The following is a 19,139-nucleotide window of genomic DNA, read 5'->3' on the forward strand; positions in this document are numbered from 1 at the left end:
GCTAACACTACTTACAATGAATAAATATAAAATTTGGCTAAATTAAATGCAAAGAAGGCAACTCGGGAGACTGGAAAACAAGTCAGACTCACACATATCATTGCCAAACAGAACAAGCAATCACCACCACTTATGATAGTCAGATATAAAAAAGTATTATACAGGGTAGTATAGAACACAAATTAAAAGTATATTAAACATACAGCAAATGTAGAAAATTACCAAAAGAAATGTAAAGAACTTTTTAAAATAGCTTGTATCTTTAAAATTTGTTACTCTCCAACGATTATAATCACATTTCTGGATGTACTGATATCCAGAGCTTAACTGAGACTCTTCCTTCACTTTGCTACACTCCCCAACTTATAAAAGGGTATATAATAGTGCTCTGCTATATAGCAAGCGGTCAAGTTTAAGTCTTAGAATAATCTGCTAATTCAAAGTGCTAATACAAGTGCAGGGTTATTTTTTAATGTGAAATGCAAAAAAGTCACAACATTAAAAAAAATATGAACGCTGTTCTTAGAGGTAATACAAATGACTGTCCATTTAATGTAAATTCTAAATGCAAAAGTTAATTTGCAGCAAAAACTTAAGTCTTCCATCTATTATAGAGAACTCAAAGCAAAAAATATGCTATTCACTGTTTACTCCCTTCCCACACATGACTGTGGGTGGCATCAGTTAAACATGCAGAATATTAAGCGTTACTAAGCTGTCCAAGGCATATTTTCACATCTAACCCTATGTTCCCAAAGGACAGATCTGAATCTGACACTGGCCCCAACACCCCACCATACCCATTTTAACTCATAAATTCTCAGGCGAGGAAGTCAAGAAAACAATGAAAAAAGAATGTAGATTTTAACTATGTGGGATTTTTAAAAATTCTAACTAAATAGACTTTAAAGTTGCCAAACTCATATTTGTTTAAACTCAAAAGTTAATTTGCAGTTAGTAGTTTAGCTCTTGCCAACCAGGATAAAATAAATCTGAAACCACAATCCTCATCTTCCACTTAAGAGTATTTGCATGCAAATAAGAATTCAAAATATGTAATTTGTCTTCTCTTAACATCCTTCAAAAGCTAAAATGTTGAATATGAAATATACAGACTAATATTAAGTTATGAAATGTCTATTCCCAACTGGAGTGAAATTTTGCTTTAATAATTAGGAAACACACTTCATGAAACACAGAAATTAAATATCCATTATTTTGGATTCCCTTTAGAACTCTGACATATACTCAAAAACGGGGGAAAACCTGACAGTGAACAACACACAATTGCAGAAAATAAAGCACTTACCTCCCCAAAAATTAGAAGCAATTCAAACAGACTAATTAAAGAGACTGAGAGTTTTAATTACAATGCACTTTTATTTTACTGAAAGGTAATGACCAGAATATTAATTCAAAAAAATCAAAGTATTTTATGTATCAACTTTTAACTAATTGCAGCACGGGGGGAGGGGAATCTTAGCTCATTTTAAAATCTCAAGTCTGAGAAAAAGAATCCACCCCACCTCCACTGCCAGTTTCTGATACTTTAGAATATATAGTTATTTCACAGTGGGAAAGAATGGCTAATAAGTACATTTCTCTTTCAATTCTCTTCTCTACCCATTCATTAAATACCAAATACTGAAACTGAATTCAACTCCTACCTCGATCTTCCTACCAGGAATGTTCCCTAGGGCACCAGAACGAATCCCTTCCACTGTCACTTATTCCAACTGCCAAAGCCCCTCCTATTAATAGTAAATCCTTTTTATACTGACTCACTGTAACTCCAAGTTAATGAAATTGACACCAAGCAGAATTCATAGAATTTGCAAATGGAATTTTCCTATTTTCAAAGGATTGAAAAAGAAACTAAAAGTAATGTGCATTCAGACTAATAAACACTTAAAGTTCAACCACTTTGTCAGGATTTATGTTGCTTATTCTATACTGGTTCCGTTTAAATATTTTCTGATGGTTTGTATATCAGGCATTGTGTAATTAGTTTATACAAGAAGTCAAGTTTCCCATGCAAATACCTGACAGGTAAATATAAACTTTAGTTATTACACCAAATCTGCCTGACAATTTGAAGTTTTTCTTCAAATTTTTTTCTGTACAGAATATTTCCAAAACACAAAAGTAAAAAGGATAGTACAATGTAGCTCTCATGTATTCATCATCCAGTTACAATCAACTCAAGGACACTTTTGTTTCATCTCTACCACTCCCTTCCCCCATTATTAGCTTCAGAAAAGAATTAAGAGGAAGACACCCGTGCTTAGTAAATGCACTGAGGAAAATCCGAAGATAACGAAAGTATCAATAAGTCAAGAATCTAACAACTTAACTACAGTCACCCTACACAACGCCTTGTCAGGTGGTAAATTTAAGATTTCGGTTAAAATCAAATCGCCAACTCTAAGAATTTTCATGAAGTCCATATAAAATCCAATGGACTTACTTAAAAGTATATCTAAAAGGATATATTGGAACATGTGTTGAAAATGAACTTAAATACCTACAATTAGCTGGCATTCACGTAGCACCTCAGCTCAAAACGAAAAAAACCAGACTATTTAACATAATGTGTCATAAAATTACAATTCAACCACTTGAAAAACCGCTGAACACTTATGCCTTTAAACTGGTCCTTCTGAGCCCTAATTATAGATTGATATCAATGCAGAAAGAAAACCAGACATTTTAACGTAAGTGGTTTAAAATGTTCAAAATTAACCCCACCGTTCACTAGAAAATATATGAAAGCAAATCTAAAGTACCTGAATTGTATGTCATTAAACAGAATGTATCCACTTTCCAGGGCTGTTTTTTTTTTTAATAAGTTCACATATACCCTTAAACGCAACGCGCTAGGCTACAGATAGAATTAGAAGACCGCCTCCTGCTTTTGCTCCCAACCAATACGCAGAGAGAGAAGGTTGGCAGGAAAGTGCTGCGAGGACAGTAACAAACACCAGCAGCTCCCGAGCAGGCCCTGCTAGAGCCAGGAATGACGCACTTCGGTAACCCGACTCTTTCTCCCCTCCACCCCCGCCCCCAGCAGCGGTGCTGACACCGCCAACAGCCCGGAGTAGGAAAAAAAGACAACAGAAAAAAGGCAGAGGTTGGACCGCACCAGGTTTCATCAAGAAACCTCGATTATTCCTCTTTCGACACTAACCACTAGGACTAAACAGGAAAAGAAGCTTCGTGCTTAAGCAAGTCCCATCATGGTGGTTTAAGAGTCACTAAATTAAGCTGATAATGAGTCCAATCCACAGAGACAAATACAGGGTGTGGCTGCTGTGAAATACGGCGGTCCGTGGGAGAAAAGGGGGTATGGAATTTACACTTCAGTGTAAGGGCAAGATGGGGCGGGGGGGGGGGGTGTGGGGGAGAACGGCCCGCGCATTTTAAGGAAACACAGCAAACCAACGCCAGCTTTTCGTTTACTTAAACCTAATCCTACATATCAAAAGTTCCTAATAGATATATCGTGTCGACTGTAAATAATCATTGAATAAAACACCATGACCCTCAATTAAAAAAACTACATCCAAAAGAAAGGAGGGGTCGGAAAAGGGGGGATGGTAGGCAACAACATTGAAAACATTTCTAGGCCACGGAAGAGAAACTCTCACAAACCGGATGAAACTAATGCAATATTAAAAATTAAAGCTGAACACTGCAGCACGAAAAATCACGATAAAACCCATCACAGTTCAGGATTAAAAATAAAATGACACAGACCAAGGGGAGCAGAAACTAAATATCGAAAGTACAGCGGTTACAAGAAAGAAAAAAAAAAAAAACTAAAGGCAAAACAAGCCATTCTCGCGATGGGGGAAAAAAAGGCAGAAATCAACAATACGTTGGCGAATGTAGGCCAGAAGAAAATGGGAACGGGGCTCAAAGTTTTGCGGAACTACTTGATGCTGTTTCGCACACCTTCACTCTCCTAAGGCCCATCCCGACCCTTCTGGTCCTAAAATCGCCGTCCACCGATCAGTGGGTTCGTGAGTTAAGAAAAAAGAAAGTCACCCCCAGCAAGAATAAAAGTGTGGAGGGAAAAAGCAGCGGCTGCCTACCTGGGGCAAGGATCAGCTCAGTTCGTGCCTGGAGAAAGACAGTGCGGGTGGGGGTGGGAACCAAAAGCAGCACTAAAACTAAAACAAAAGTGGCGCCAAAACCCCCCAACAAACAGCGTTCCACTCCCGCCCTTCCCCCCTCCCCCCTGCCCGGCAGGCCGGGCCCCCAGCGAGGCCAGGTCCGCACGCGGGGGCCAACCCCGCCAGACCCCAACCGATTTATAAAATTGTCGCCCGAAGCAAACTGACCGAAGTCGGGCCGCGGCAGGGATGGAGAGATCGATGCCAATCGCTGGCCCAAGCAGTTCCCCCACCACGCGCTGGAGATGATGGGGCGGGGGAGAAGCCGAGGGGCCCGTCACATGAATGTTGTTCCCTCTCTAGGAAGGGAGGAAGAGAGGGAGGGAGCGGAGGGAGGGAGGAAAGGCAGGAGGGGAAGGGAGAAGGGAGGGGGCACGAGGGAGGGGTGTGATCAGAGTAGATTTTCCCTCGCCTCCCTCGGTCCGAGGCCCAAATATACACAAGCGAGCCTCGGCCTCCCCTCCCCCAGTTCCCAGCACCACCATTTTGCTCTCCGCCTTCCCCTCGCCAGCCGAGCGCGCGCTCCCCCACCCGCCCCGGCCTCCCCGGCCACCCGCCCCCGGCTCGCCCCCCACCCCACCTCCAGCTTGGCCTCTCCCGGGCTTAAGAGCCGGCCGGAGAAAAGGCACCTAAGTCGACGGCTACACAGAGAAGCGGCGCCTCCATCTTGCGCTGCTCCGCGTTCTCCATTTTGGGCCACCCATGGGGGGGGGGTCTCCGTAGAGGCCCCGAGGGAGAGTTGGGCGAGGGAAGGCAGCGAAAATCTTCAGGAGGGTAGTGCAAAAGAAGAGTCCGGCGGTAGAAAGCCACTCTAGGAGTAGGAGGTAGGGAGGAAGGGGGCTGGAAGTTCCTGGGTCGGGTGGAGGTGGCGACTTGGGGGGAGGGAAGAGAAGGCAGAAAAAAGGGTTGGGGGGACGCGGGGACCAGGCGGATTCTCCCCGTCGGGACTTAGCCACCGGCTCCAGGGCCGCCCCTTTTTGGGGGGCAAAAGGCGGCTGAACGGAAATTAAATGGCCAGAGTGCCCCGTCTCCTTCCCTCCCAACTCCTCTCGCTCGCCCTATTTCCACCACACACACCTCACGGTGGGCCCCGCGCCCTCCGGGTGCCCCTCCAAACTTCTAGAAGCTTCGCCTCCGCCATTTTATAACTTACCTCCCCCCTCAGCGTACACAGAGGCAGCAACGAGACTGTTCGCCTCCCCCACTCCTCCTTCCTTCTTTCTCAGGCCGGGGGCTTCTTCACCCCTGGGCTGGTACAAGATAATTTCCCCTTCCTCTTCTTTACACCCTCGAAATCTACTCAGGGACGGAAGCTCCCGCGGTTCTAGAGCGGTGGGGGTTTTGAAAGTGGCGGTCGGATCCGGCGGGTTTTTTTTTTTTTTTTTTTTTTTTTTTTTTTTTTTTTTTTTTTTTTTTGGTGGCGCTTCGGGATTGTTTGGGGTGTTCGCTCTTCGGCGACTTGGAGGCTAATGGAACGCGCAGGCGCCATCTGTCGGCCACGAACCCGCGCCCGGCTCCCGTTGGGGGAGAGCGGCATCTAGCGGCAGCGGGCCGCCACTGCCACGCCGCGCTCCCAGCCCTCCCACCCGGCGTCCTCCTCCCAGTCACCAGCCAATCGGGGCCGACAGCCTCCCGGGTCCGGCGTCTCCGACGCCGCCTCCCCGCCCGGCGCCCGCAGGGGCGCGCCGCCGAGTGGGGTAAACAAGGTGCCGTGCCCGCGCCTGACTTACTCATTCCTTTGGCAGCGCTTCCGCCGCAGGCCCGCTCGGGCCGCGTTTCCTCTCTTTATAGGAGGGAGAGGGGGGTCGGGAGGAGGGCGCTGGGAAGGTCCCGCGGAGCCCCCGGCCGTGGGAAATCGGAAACGGGGCTCGCTGGGGGACTCTTCCTCGGCCCCTCCGCCCCCTGCGCCCCGGAGGTGGCCCCGCGTCGTCGGGCATCACCCGCCCACGTCCCCGCCGACACGCCCCGGCCGCTCGGCCCCAGCGCGCCCACCTTCGCGTCCCCGCAAGCCTTAGTCCTTCCCCAAACCAACTCAACTCGCGTTAACTCTGGCACCTGATCCCAAGTGATTCCGGAGCTCGGGGGCTGGGGGTAGCTTTGGTTTCCCTTCTGCTGCGGCTGTGGAGAGAAAAGCGAGCTGGTTCTCTACCAGGAACAACTGGCACGGGAATTTTTTTTCTTTACAACCCACTATGCGTCTCCCAGAAAACGTGGTCTCTGCTGCCAGGGGCTGGGGAACTGGACTCCTCGGCCGGGCCGCGCGCTCCACCAGTTTAGTCTCCGCTCTGGCCTGGGGGGCGTGAGGAGGGGGGTGGGCGGGCAGGAGGAAACGGGACGGAGCGAAGTGGAGGGAAATCGAAATTTGGGCAACAAGAGTCAAGGCCGAACCACCCGGTCTTCCCCGTTTCCCGGGAGCGGGGGCGGCCTCGCGCCTCATTAAGAATTGGGGTTCCTCTTTAGCCTGCCTTCCCCCCCCAAGATGTTTGAAGTGCGGAAGGACCCCTTTCGATCCTTCCACCCCAGTTAACGCTCGTCTTGATCACCCTTCTTTTTATTATTATTATTTTGTTTGTTTGTATTCGAATTCAGCTTCCCGGACCTTCGATGACCTAGAGCTTTCGACGCTGGGGGAGAAAAACTCGGGGCGGGCCCGTCCCCGCCGAAGCGCTGCTTTCCCTAGGACAGGAAGAAGTGACCTATTACAGCGTCTCCATTACTGTTATAGAAGTTCCCAGATACATCCAATAGTGTTAAGAGCTCTTTGTTTCTCTTTCTTCATTTCAATGCTGAGTGAAGATATTTCTTTAATATTAAATTATTTCGCATTCGGAGAAAAGGAATAACGATAAATTTAGTAACGATAAATTTTCCAAATGAGAAATAATGAACGCCCCCATGTAAATCATGCCGATTTCACCCGGTATCATTTCCAAAGCATTCCTAATACAATGTAACGATTCTTTTCAGTCCTTAAATTATATTATTTCCTTTCTTGTGACTAAGTTGCTCTCCCATCCTCTATTGTTATTTTTCCCTGCAACTTTTTTTAAAAGTTATGGTATATTTAATCAACTGAATAATAAAAGTTAAACAGAACGATCTAAATATCAATAATAAGGAATAAAATCTGAGACATTTTTACTTTAAAGCTTTGGGGAGTGGCATACTATTCAAGATAAATTTCCATTTCTTTAATACACCATCTTTGGTAGACTGTTACACAGTTTTTAATAAATTTGAGTTACAGAGTGATGCAGCTAGAACATTAAATAGGAAGTAGTGGAAATTTACAGTTATATGAGTCTATGCAAAATTCCACTTAAGCTAATAAAAAGTTGGGCTCTATACCATATCATTTTACATTAATTTGGTTCAATTGTGCCAATTTAATATCAATTGATATTAAATGATTTCCTGTTTTAGTATTAGCAGAAAACTAGTGCTTTCTACTCCAAACACCGCATTTATAGTACATGGTACAAGCAGTTTTTCATGTGTTTTATAAATTTACATTCTCAGTTAATTGTCTAAGCAGCAACTGATTCCTTAAACAATTTTATACTTTGAACCAAATTGGAAAACTCCACTGTTTAGTAAACTTACTTTCATTTTGTGAAAAGTACCGCTGAAGAACATAAATAACTGAACTGATGTTTAAGGATGTTCCACAGTAGCCCCTTTTTTTCCCCTAGAGTTTATATTTTTAAAAAAAATGGGCAACAGGAAAAAACATTGAACCTTTAATATGTGTAGATCACAGGGCCATGTGCCGGGTCCTGTCCTAAGAAGTCATAGGATACTGAAAACCCAAGGAGGATGCCCTTAGAATTTGAGGACAAAGTGAGAAAATGCCATCAACTGAGATATGTCACTGATGTAAAATATGCTTTAGCTTAATTATTTGTAGTATGACCTTCATGACATGGAAAAGGGAGAGTTGAATAGTTGGAACTTGTGAATATTTGATTAACTGTGTAAGGGGCAAATACTTGGATGCAAAAATATTCCTTTCACTAGAAATACATATCCCACAGTGTAGCAGAGATAATCCACCAGCCTTACCATAGTCTGAATAAAGTATCCCACAATTCTCTTTGCTCTGACTTTGTGCAAATAGAGTACACTTCTGATGATGAGTTCAGTTTTCCAGATAGTCTCCATATAGCTTACATATATTTTTTTCTAACACCATTCTAAATCTGACCTCAAATCCATAAGCCTAAATATGGATAAATGTGAGTTCACAGAAATTTTGAATTATGTAGATCAAAGTACCATAAATAAATTCAAAAGATAAACTCTAAAAGAAATTACTTGCTACATGAATGATGAAGGCTAATTTCCTCAAAAAACAAAGAACTGTCACAAATCAATCAGATAAAAATAAATACCCCAATGGGCCTCCCTGGTGGTGCCGGGGGGTGAAAGACAGAGTGCCATCAAGCTATTGCCAGCCACTGCAGCATGAGTTCAATATCTGGCCTGCCGGGTAGCAACCCACATGGCGCAGCAGATCTCTCCTGCTTCACCTGCTGCTCCCCTGAGCATTGTATTTTCAGTGGATCTGCCTGTTCTGCTCCCTACTCTCTGGTGAATCTTCTCACCACCACCACCCCGCACCTCTGGTCTACACCCCAGTTCTTGTATGCATAAATAAATAAATCTTTAAAAAAGAAAAATGGACAAAGGCTCTATAGAGTCAACTTCTTGAAGAAAAATGTACAGGACTAGTAAATAAAGCAGTGCTCAACTTTATTCACCACTAAGAAATACAAATACCACTTCTACCATCTTGGCAGAGCTTTAAAATCTTTGAAAAACATAGAAAAAATGTGTCATGACTTTTCTGACAACCCATTTTCATATAGATATGTTCATACAAATTACACAAAGATACAGAAATTTTTTCATAACAGCTTTATAGTAAAGAAAAACAGACAATGTAAATGGCCATCATTAGAGTACTGGTTAAAGAAACTAATACATCCATGCAATGGGGTCTTATGCACACCATTAAAACAATGAAGTATATGTTGTCTACTGCTATGTAAATATGCCTAAAATGTGTTAAATGTACAAAATGAAGTTGCAAACAGCTTGTACAATGTGATCCAATTTGTTAATATGTATATTTATATGCACATATATGTGCTTGCTTATGCTTAAAATATTCATTAAGAATATAGTAGAGTGGGGCCTCCCCGGTGGCGCAGCGGTTGTGCGCTGGGTTGCGAAGCTGCCCGCGGCCTCTGCGGCGCCGGTTCGATCCCCGGCTGCTCCCCGGCCACCGGAGGAGGGTCCCACATGGCGCGACCGGAGGAGGGTCCCACATGGCGCGCAGACCTCTCCTGCCGCCCGCTGCTCCCCTCAGCAGTGTACTTCGGTCCTTCTGCCTGCTCTGCTCCCTGCTCTGGCTCTGGTGAATTCTCTCACCCTCCCGCGCTTCTGACTGTACCCAGTGCATGTATAAACAAAACAAACAAACAAATAAATAAATCATAAATAAAAATACATGCCTCTTTAAAATAAAAAAAAAAAAAAAAGAATATAGTAGAGTGGGCCTCCCCGGTGGCGCAGCGGTTGAGCACTGGGTTGCGAAGCTGCCCGCAGCCTCTGCGGTGCTGGTTCCATCCCTGGCTGCTCCCCGGCCACCAGAGGAGGGTCCCGCATGGCGCGCAGACCTCTCCTGCCGCCCGCTGCTCCCCTCAGCAGTGTACTTTGGTCCTTCTGCCTGCTCTGCTCCCCACTCTGGCTCTGGTGAATTCTCTCACCCTCCCGCACTTCTGACTGTACCCAGTGCATGTATAAACAAAACAAACAAATAAATTAATTAATTAAAACATGCCTCTATTAAAAAAAAAAAGAATATAGTAGAAACCTAACTTTTGCATCTCAGGGGAAGGGAAAGGTGGTGGAGACTCCCAGGGTTTTCATATTACTTTTCACTTTGCACATCGCTACCTTGTGTTAAATTTTGAGCTGGTATTAGTTACTTGATTTTAAAGATCTTATACTCTGGAACAGTTTGGCATTTTCTTGTGAAGTTAAACGTATCTCTTATGACCCAGCAGTCTTACTCCTGGGGCATTTATCTTAGAGAAATTAAAATTTATGTTTATGCAAAAACCTATATATAAATGCTCATACATTTGTGATCACCAAAACCAAGAAGTGCATCAACTGGTGAATGGTCAAACATGCTAGTACATTCATATAAAGGAAAATTACTCAGCATTAAAAGGAACTATTGAGGACCTCCCTGGGGGTACAAGGGGTTAGGATTAACACTATGAAGCTATCCACAGCCACTGCAGCACAAGCTCCATCCTGGCCAGGGAGCTGACCCACATGGTGCAGCAGACCTCTCCTGCCTCGCCTGCTGCTCCCCTCAGCAGTGTATCTCAGTCAATCTGCCTGTTCTGCCTCCCACTCTGTCTCTGGTGAATACTCTCAACCCACACACCTCTGGCCTACACCCTAGCTCTTTTATGCATAAATAAATAAAAATATTTTTTAAAAATAAATAAAATAAAAGGAACTATTGATATATTTAACAACTTGAACGAACCACAAGGGCATCATGTTTAGTGGGAGAAAAAGCCAGTATCAAAGAGTTACACTCTGTATGACTCCATTATATAATCTCAAAATGACGAAAGTGCACTGATCACAAGCAGATCAGTTAGTGATTGCCAAGGGTTAGGTTTGGGAAAGAGAGTGACCATTAAGGGCTAATCAGAGCAAGGTTTTTTCTGGTTCTGGAATATCAATAGTTGTGTATCCTGATTGTGATGATGTTTTTGTAAATCTACAATTTAACGGAACTACACACACACACACACACACACACACACACAACTGCATGAAAAAAACTGAAATCTGAATAGGATCCATACTTGAATTGATAGCATGGTGTCAATGTTGCTTTCCTAGGTTTGACCGCATACTGTGGTTATATAAATTATTATAGGTAAAGCTGTGTGAAGGGTACATGGGAATTTTCTGGCTTTTTAAAGATTTATTTTTATTTATTTATGTGTACCAAAACTGGGGTACAGGCCCAGAGGTACGGGGATGGGGTGATAAGATTCGACAGAGACAGAGTGGGGAGCAGAACAGGCGGATTGACTGAAATACACTGCTGAGGGGAGCAGCAGGCAAGACAGGAGAGGTCTGCTGTGTCATGAGGGTCAGCTCCCTGGCTGGGGATCAAACTCATGCTGCCGATACCTTCATAGTGCTGAGACTTAACCACTTGTGCCACCAGGAAGGCCCGAATTTTCTATTATTTTTGCAACTTTTTATGAGTACTAAACTATTTCAAAAGAAAATGTTATAATAAAAAGTTTAGTACTGGTAATAAAAGAAAATAATAAGTTTTAAATTAATAAATTGAATTTCTAGTTTACAAATCAGTTTTGTATGAAATTGGATATTATGACTTAATTTCCAAGATCCTCATCATCCCTGTATGAACTTACATGATTAAGGGCCTGATAGTTTGTTAATCAGGAGTAGACTAGGGCCTGTTGTGTCAACAGAAAATAGACATACCAATAAGCAAAGCTGGCACCTTCTAGGACATCTCAAATGCCATATTACTGAATTTGCTGATTTTTAAAATTTTGAATACCATGCAATATTTCCAGTATGAATAAGTGGAACTGAAGCTATATATACTGAAAATTCACTGTCCCTATGTCTAGTTGCTTTTGCACCAAGCGCAATTCTGGTTAGAATTCTACCTTGCTTTTGTACTTACTTGCTCCCTTCTTCCTTATTTACTTTCATTCACTTACATACTCTCTTATTGACTCAGTTGGCCTATGACAATACTCCTCAAATGTTAATGTGCTTAAGAGTGACCTGGGAATCCTGCTAAATACAAAGAATGTTGCAGTTTAAGTCTAGAGCTAGGGCAGGACATGAAGTTCTGCATTTCTAACAAACGCCCAGGTCAAGCCCAGTCCATGCTACAGATCTAAAGTCCACACTGAGTGTGAAGGCCTGGAGGACAAAGTTCAAACCCTTTGGGTGCCTTTCACTGCCTTCCACGGTTTTATCCAAATCTCATCACTCATAATTATAGACTCTCGGACAACGTGCAATATAGTTCACTTTTGTACCCCCAACACTTAATACAGAACCTGAAAAGGTGCTTGAAAAATATTTGTTGACTGAAGGACTAAGTGAATAAAGAACTATTATACATTTTTTAAGATTTATTTATTTATGCATACAAGAACTGGGGTACAGGCCAGAGGTGCAGGGGGGTGAGAGGATTCACCAGAGACAGAGTGGGGAGCAGAGCAGGTGGATTAACTGAAATACACTGCTGAGGGGAGCAGCAGACGAGACAGGAGAGGTCGGCTGTGCCATGTGGGTCACATCCCTGGCCAGGGAGTGCTGCAGTGGCTGCTGATAGCTTCACAATGCTGAGACTTAACCTCTTGCACCACCAAGGAGGCCCCAAATTCCTAGTTTATATGAGAAAATCTCCACAAAGCCTTCTTCCATGTCCCATTATGAAAATAATCTCTCATTTTGCAAGACTTCTACTAGATTTTGAATGCCTTGCAAATAATAATCATAAATAGTAATCATGTGGGCCTCCCTGGTGGTGCAAGGGGTTAAGCACAGCATTGTAAAGCTGTCCATAACTGCAGCAAGAGTTCAATCCCTGGCCAGGGAGCTACCCACATGGTGCCCAGACCTCTCCTGTCCCACCCACTGCTCCCCTCAGCAGTGTATTTCAGTCAGTCTGCCTGTTCTGTTCCCCACTCTGTCTCTGGTGAGTCCTCTCACCCCCCACACCTCTGGCCTGTACCCCAGTTCTTGTCAGCATAAATAAATAAATCTTTTTAAATAAATAGTAATCATGTGTGTTAATATTTGTTATGACCACCATACTTAGCACAAATGTTAGCTCATAGTAGAAAATCGATGTTTATTAAATTGAATTGGAAGAGTAGAGAATTATTTAGGTCAGCAGTATGCATTAGAACATTTTGTTCTAATCATAGCCATTTCTATCTTCTCTGCTGTCCAGTACTGTAGCCACAGGTAGCTATTGAGCACTTGAAATGTGGCTAGTGGCACAGGAATTCAATTCTTTATTTTAATTAATTAAAACCTAAATGTAAATAGCCACATGTGGCTAGTGGCTCCATAATGAACAGTGGCTGGCTAGATAATTCTAGTTACAATTGTTCTTCATTCAGTGTTATTTACTGAGTGCCTCCTATGTGCCAGACACAGAATAGGCTACAGGCTGGTGATACAAAGATGAATAATTCATGGTCCTTGACCTCAAAGAGCTTGCAACCTATTAAGGAAAGATAGTAGGGATTAAATAAATCCAATCAAGTATTATCGGTGCTATTATAGATGATTGACAAAGTATAATGTGTGTACAAAGGAGAACATAGGCAGGCGTCAGTAATGAGTTTTTAAAGAAGGTAAGAGTTGAAATGACAGAGTAAAACAGAAGCTTTACCCAGAGAGGAGCATGAGCAAAGCCTTGGAAAATCAAAACAAAAGACTCTTCACAAGTAGTTCTTCTGGCTGTCACCTAGGAAGTGAAAGGCAGGAAGCCTACTAAGAGAAGAGCTGCAGAAGTTTATGCCAGAGACAGAGTCAGGACCCCAATCACAGAGGGCGCTTGGAATGCCACGCCAAAAAAGGAACTGGGTATCCCATATGCATGGGAAGCCATGCAAGCGACAAGCTCTGTTTGACATTTTAGAAAGATAGTCTTTGGAGCATGGATTGAAACGCGATAGACTGAGAGGTGAGGGGGCTTGCACTAAGCAGTGGCAGTGAAAATGTAGTCAGGGTTTAGACAGGGTATGTGTGCATGATAGTCTGAAATAAGGGGTAATTACAGTGAACATATTTGTTGTGTCTTTATTTGATAATCCATTCAATTTTCCTTTTTATTTTTTATTTTATTTTTTGCATGCAGAGAAAGGCACAGCCTTCACTGAATGGCCAAATCTCCATGGAAGCAGAGTCGAAACTTGGTATGAATATGTGGAAATTTCAAGGAAAAAAAACTACCTCTTCCTTCTGCTTAAATTGTCTCAGGAATACTAGCCAAAATAATTCATTCCGATCAGTAGCTAATTCTTCCACCGCTTAATGCTGGCACTCGTCCTAGTTATTTGTATTAAGCAGTTAAACATGTCAGAGGATTTGTTGTGTAGAGAGATGACATTTGCATTATTTTTTGAGTGCCAACATTTAATAAACAGCCACAAGAAAGACTTATCAAGGCACAGGCGGACCAATCAACTCAGACTTGTGGATGACTTTAAAGGTCCTATTGAGGTGCAGGATTTTTCAGTATATTCAGGAGACGTTTACCATTTTAAACCCAGACAATTTAATGATTACATTAGTCTTCATTTCGTTTGTTGCTGCTGTGAAACTATTGCTGGGTATTAGTTTTTATAGGAATAGCAGTAATTTTTGGAAGCAGAAGCATAGTTGTTAGCAGAATAACAGAAAGAAATGCCCCCCCTCCAAATAAATATTTTTTTGGCTATTTCCTTATATTGCTAATATTGATTTGGTTAAAATTAACATTACCCACAATCGATGATAAGACCCTCTATTACTGACACACATACAGGGTTATAAAACAAAGATCAGATTAATAACTAAGATGGACACTAACATTAGTATCAACAAAGACTACCCCTTGAATTTAAGTGCATTACTTGTAAGTGCATTCATTAAAAGTGTTTGTTACTGGTATCTGCCAACATTAAGTAAAATTCAAACACTGGAACCACTGTCAACATTTGATGTCTATCATTGGTAACAAGTTTACTGTTGTATGTTGATAGCACTTCTATTGTTAGACACTAGAAACTGATGCTAGAACTGCTTGTGGAAAGATTAAGAGGTGTGAAGAAAGGACAAATGGAGATTTGCAAAGCGGAAGAGGGCTAGAGCCAATAGTGAAAAAATTCCCATGGATGAAAATCAAAGATAATGTCCAAACTCATAAATTTTTTTTAAAGATTTATTTATTTATGCATACAAGACCTGGGGTGCAGGCCAGAGGCATGGGGGGCAGGGTGAGAGGATTCACCAGCGACAGAATGGGGAGCAGAACAGACAGATCCACTGAAATACACTGCTGAGGGGAGCAGCAGGCAAGACAGAAGAGGTCTGCTGCGCCATGTGGGTTAGCTCCCTAGCCAGGGATCAAACTTGCTCTGCAGTGGCTGTGGATAGCTTCATAGTGCTGCGACTTAACCCCTTGTGCCACCAGGGAGGCCCACATGAAATTTTTGTATGCACTATTCTACTTTGCTTTTAACCTGAGCTGATACATTCTCCAAAAACTTAGTGGTGTTAAATAATGATAATAATAAGTAAAATAATAATATATTTAATATGCCCTTCTCCTGGAAGTATCTTTCAAACTTATCTTTCCAAGAAAGAAGGTAAAGATCTACGTTCTCCTAGTTTTGAACTTATGTATTATTCCCTGTAAACAAAATGTGATCACCCAGGAATCGATTTAACCTTGTCCAAACACTTGTTTCCCAAGCCTCTGAGTCCTTTGGAGGACTTTGTGAAGTCTCCCATTCTCCATTGTGCTCTCTCTTGAACACCACATTCCACTTTGGCCCCTTCCTTCCAGTTCACAGAGTTGTGTGGAAGTTACATAGAAGGACATCCAGACCAACACCCTCATTTTTCAGATGAGAAACTGACGAGTCCAGAGATTTTCATGCCCAGTATGCGGCAATGTCCAAGGACAGAGTTAGTTCTCTCTAACCCCAGTTCTTTCATCCCCAGACAAGCCCCAGGCTATTTGTCTGCACCACTAGAGAACACTTACCAGACCAGATTGAGATACCAGACTAGAGGCTTTTTCCTGACCAAACTTCTGCTTATTCATTTCAAGAGCAGAAACAGCTATCTAGCACCGGAGATACTCAGTAAAACTTGGTGCTCAATAAACACTTGATGTATCCATTAGTTTGGATTGCCTTTCACATTGTCTTCTCTTTTTTTCAAGGATGCTTTTTATTTACAAAGCGATATAACCTGACATGTATTTTCTTAGAGCTGTAAATGAAGAGCTGGCTACCAACAATAAAAGTAGATGACTTGGTTCACTGAGGGCGGACCATCCAAATGTCTAGGTGCCAAATTATAAATGAGATCATCCTTGGAGTCTTTACTGAGGTTTTCATCTTTCAGATTTAAATATGGCTTATAGAACACTTCAAGAATCAATTTAAAGTCACTTTACTGGGAAAAACATTATAGTCATTTAGACATTCTTAAAGGAGAACTGTATCAGTTAGTAGCAAAAGAAAATGCAAAAAAATGAGTACCAGAAGTGCTTGTACCTTTTTTATTTTTAATTTTTTTCTTGTTTCCCCATCCCACTTTTTTTAAAGAACACTTTGCTACAATTTAGAGTGAGAAAATGATAAATTTTGATTACATTTTCCAAAGGACAACCAGATGAAACTTTATGAAGTTAATAGTCTAAGATGCCAATCATCACAGACTTTTTAACTGGGGTCTTTATTCCTTTATGAGTTGTTGAAATGTTCTTAAGGTTTACAACCTACCATTCAGCAAGTTAAGACCAATAAAACACCCACTTGACCAATTCAGTCTTTCCCAAGACAAAATAACAAAACTTGTGACACAGAGCTCAAAAACCTTTGAAGTCTAATGATCAATCAGATTTTTTATACATAGTATAATAATGGTATGCTGTTTGATTAGTTTCTATCATTCAATTTGCAAATATCAGTATGTGAAAATTAAAAGGCAATTTTATTAAATTAGTTAACAAGACCAGTATTTGCTGTCATGACATCATTAGGATAGCTACAAATGTTTATAAAAATCACAAACGCTATTGATTTTGATGGCATTGGAATGGATGAGACACATGGTTCCTTTGCTTGTAAAAAAGATATCATAGTCATATTTTCTGAAAGTATATCTTTCTGGAAAGAGTTAATTAAAGATGAAGAACTCTAGATAAATTTTCTCATATGTGTGATGTTCACTGCAGCACTTTTTGTAATGGAAACAACATAAATATCTATCAAAGAAGAGTAGATAGGGCCTCCCTAGTGGCGCTGGGGTTAAAGTCTTAGCACTATCAAGCTATCTCCAGCCTCTACTGCAGCAGGAGTTCTATCCTCAGTCGGCCCGGAAGCTAACCCACATGGCACAGCAGACCTCTCCTGCCTCCCCCACTGCTCCCCTCAGCAGTGTATTTCAGTCAGTCTGTCTGTTCTGCTCCCCACTCTGTCTCTGATGCATCCTCTCACCCCCATGCCTCTGATCTACACCCCAGTTCTTCTATGCAAAAATAAATAAATAAATCTTAAAAAGAATCAAAAAACAGCCTTATGAAGTAGGCATTATGACTCCCATTTCATAGGTGACAAAAATGAGGCACAGAGAGATTATGTAATTTTCCCAAAATCACACAGCTAGTAACATGTACTGCAGATATGCCAGAGTCTCTGGCTTTATGTTTGTGTTCTTATTCACACTTGTATTCCGCTTCTAGTACTGATAGTGTGCTAATATTTATATAAAGCTTAAAATATACAAAGCAATGTTCTACAGTTTATGAATAGATGCATACATGGCAAAAATATGAAAACGTTTGTCTAAAGAAAAGGCAACAAATTCACTACTGTGACTAGCTTCTGAGAAAGGTAGACAAGGGAAATGAATGGGGGCAGGAAGCTTCAACTGCATCTGTAAAGCCTTCTTCCCCTTTTCCTTTTTTTAAAGATCTTCAGTAAACATAAGAAATTATTAAGATTTGACAATGATGGGTGGTAGGTACATGGAAATCTATTATATTATTCTCTATATTTTTCTGTGTATATTAAAAAATTTCATAATTTTGAAAACAGAAATTTACAAAGAAAAAATGAAAAGGTATAATACAAAGACAATTTGTCTTGGCTCTCAAGTGTAATAAACAATTCTGATTGTAATTTTAAATATTTATGCAAATAATGCAAAATGAACATTCTGTGAAATTCAGAAATCCTTTTTCATTTCATTTGAAATGCACTAGGATTTTTAATAAAACCTAAGAGATAGGGTCTGAAAAAATTAGATTCTACAGATGTAAATAATGAAAGCGTCACAATAAAATACCATTAGCATACATTCACATAAGTCACACATACATGGTCTCTTGAGGGACCATGTCCGAATTCAAACCAGAATAACACGGAACCATTTTGGAATTCCTTAAATGCAATTCTGTAGTTTCACACATTTAAATTACATTGTTTTTAAAAAGTCACACTTAATCAGAGAAGAGAAAGAACTCTGAAAACAGCCATCCTGAAGTATACTGATAAACTACCAGTTTGAAAAGATGCATAATTCTTTTTGAATAATAGAACACTTTATTTGTGTAACAAATATACAACATTTTAAATTTAAAGGTCAAACCATTGATTTGGAGCAAGGCAGGAGAAAGGAGGCTATTCTATCTCTCTGTTTACAGACATCCAAGAAGTTACACAAGACCTTCCTATATCTAAGAGGCCGTGAGTTTTTCTTAGTTTGGTGGAAAGGGGGGGTTTCAGTTTCTTGCAAACGGAAAGAAACACTTTTGTTTCTCTTTTTTTCACTTTAAGACAGATAATCCCCCAAATAGATATCATGTCACTGTATCTCTCCTTACAAATACAGTCAAGGGAGCATGGGATTTTATAAGTAATATTCTAATTTTCCTCCTCTTAATTTTTTTCTGCCTTTCTCCTACTTACATATTTCAAAGCACATTTTTCCTGTCCAGAGAATTATCCCCAGCCTTTAACCTGGGAGTGAGAGGAATTGTCCACTGCAAATGTTGCTGTCTGGTTACTGTGCCCATAAATTATGTTTCTGAAGCATTGACTCTCAATGTTCTAAAGCAGTATTCACTCCACACTCTGGGGG

General features: G+C 41.5%; 1 protein-coding gene across 8 annotated transcripts in view; it reads right to left on the minus strand.

The window, feature by feature from the left end:
• STAG2 (stromal antigen 2) overlaps window positions 1–6,338 on the minus strand; it is a 112,371-nt gene extending 106,033 nt beyond the window's left edge. The window contains exons 1-2 of one of the 8 annotated variants that reach the window (XM_037511982.2): window positions 5,329–5,642; window positions 4,344–4,474 (exon numbers count right to left, since the gene is read on the minus strand). The gene's annotated coding sequence lies outside the window, so the exon portion shown is untranslated. Of the gene's footprint in view, window positions 1–4,094; window positions 4,168–4,343; window positions 4,475–4,755; window positions 5,074–5,252; window positions 5,309–5,328; window positions 5,643–6,230 lie in introns of those variants that run through there. The other 7 variants (XM_054695572.1, XM_037511983.1, XM_037511986.2 and 4 more) reach the window with 7 other exon arrangements.
• Window positions 6,339–19,139: the final 12,801 nt, after the last annotated feature.

The sequence above is a fragment of the Talpa occidentalis genome, unplaced genomic scaffold, assembly GCF_014898055.3.
Source record: "Talpa occidentalis isolate TD23 unplaced genomic scaffold, MPIMG_talOcc4v2.1 talOcc4.15, whole genome shotgun sequence".
Taxonomy (NCBI): Eukaryota; Metazoa; Chordata; class Mammalia; order Eulipotyphla; family Talpidae; genus Talpa; species Talpa occidentalis.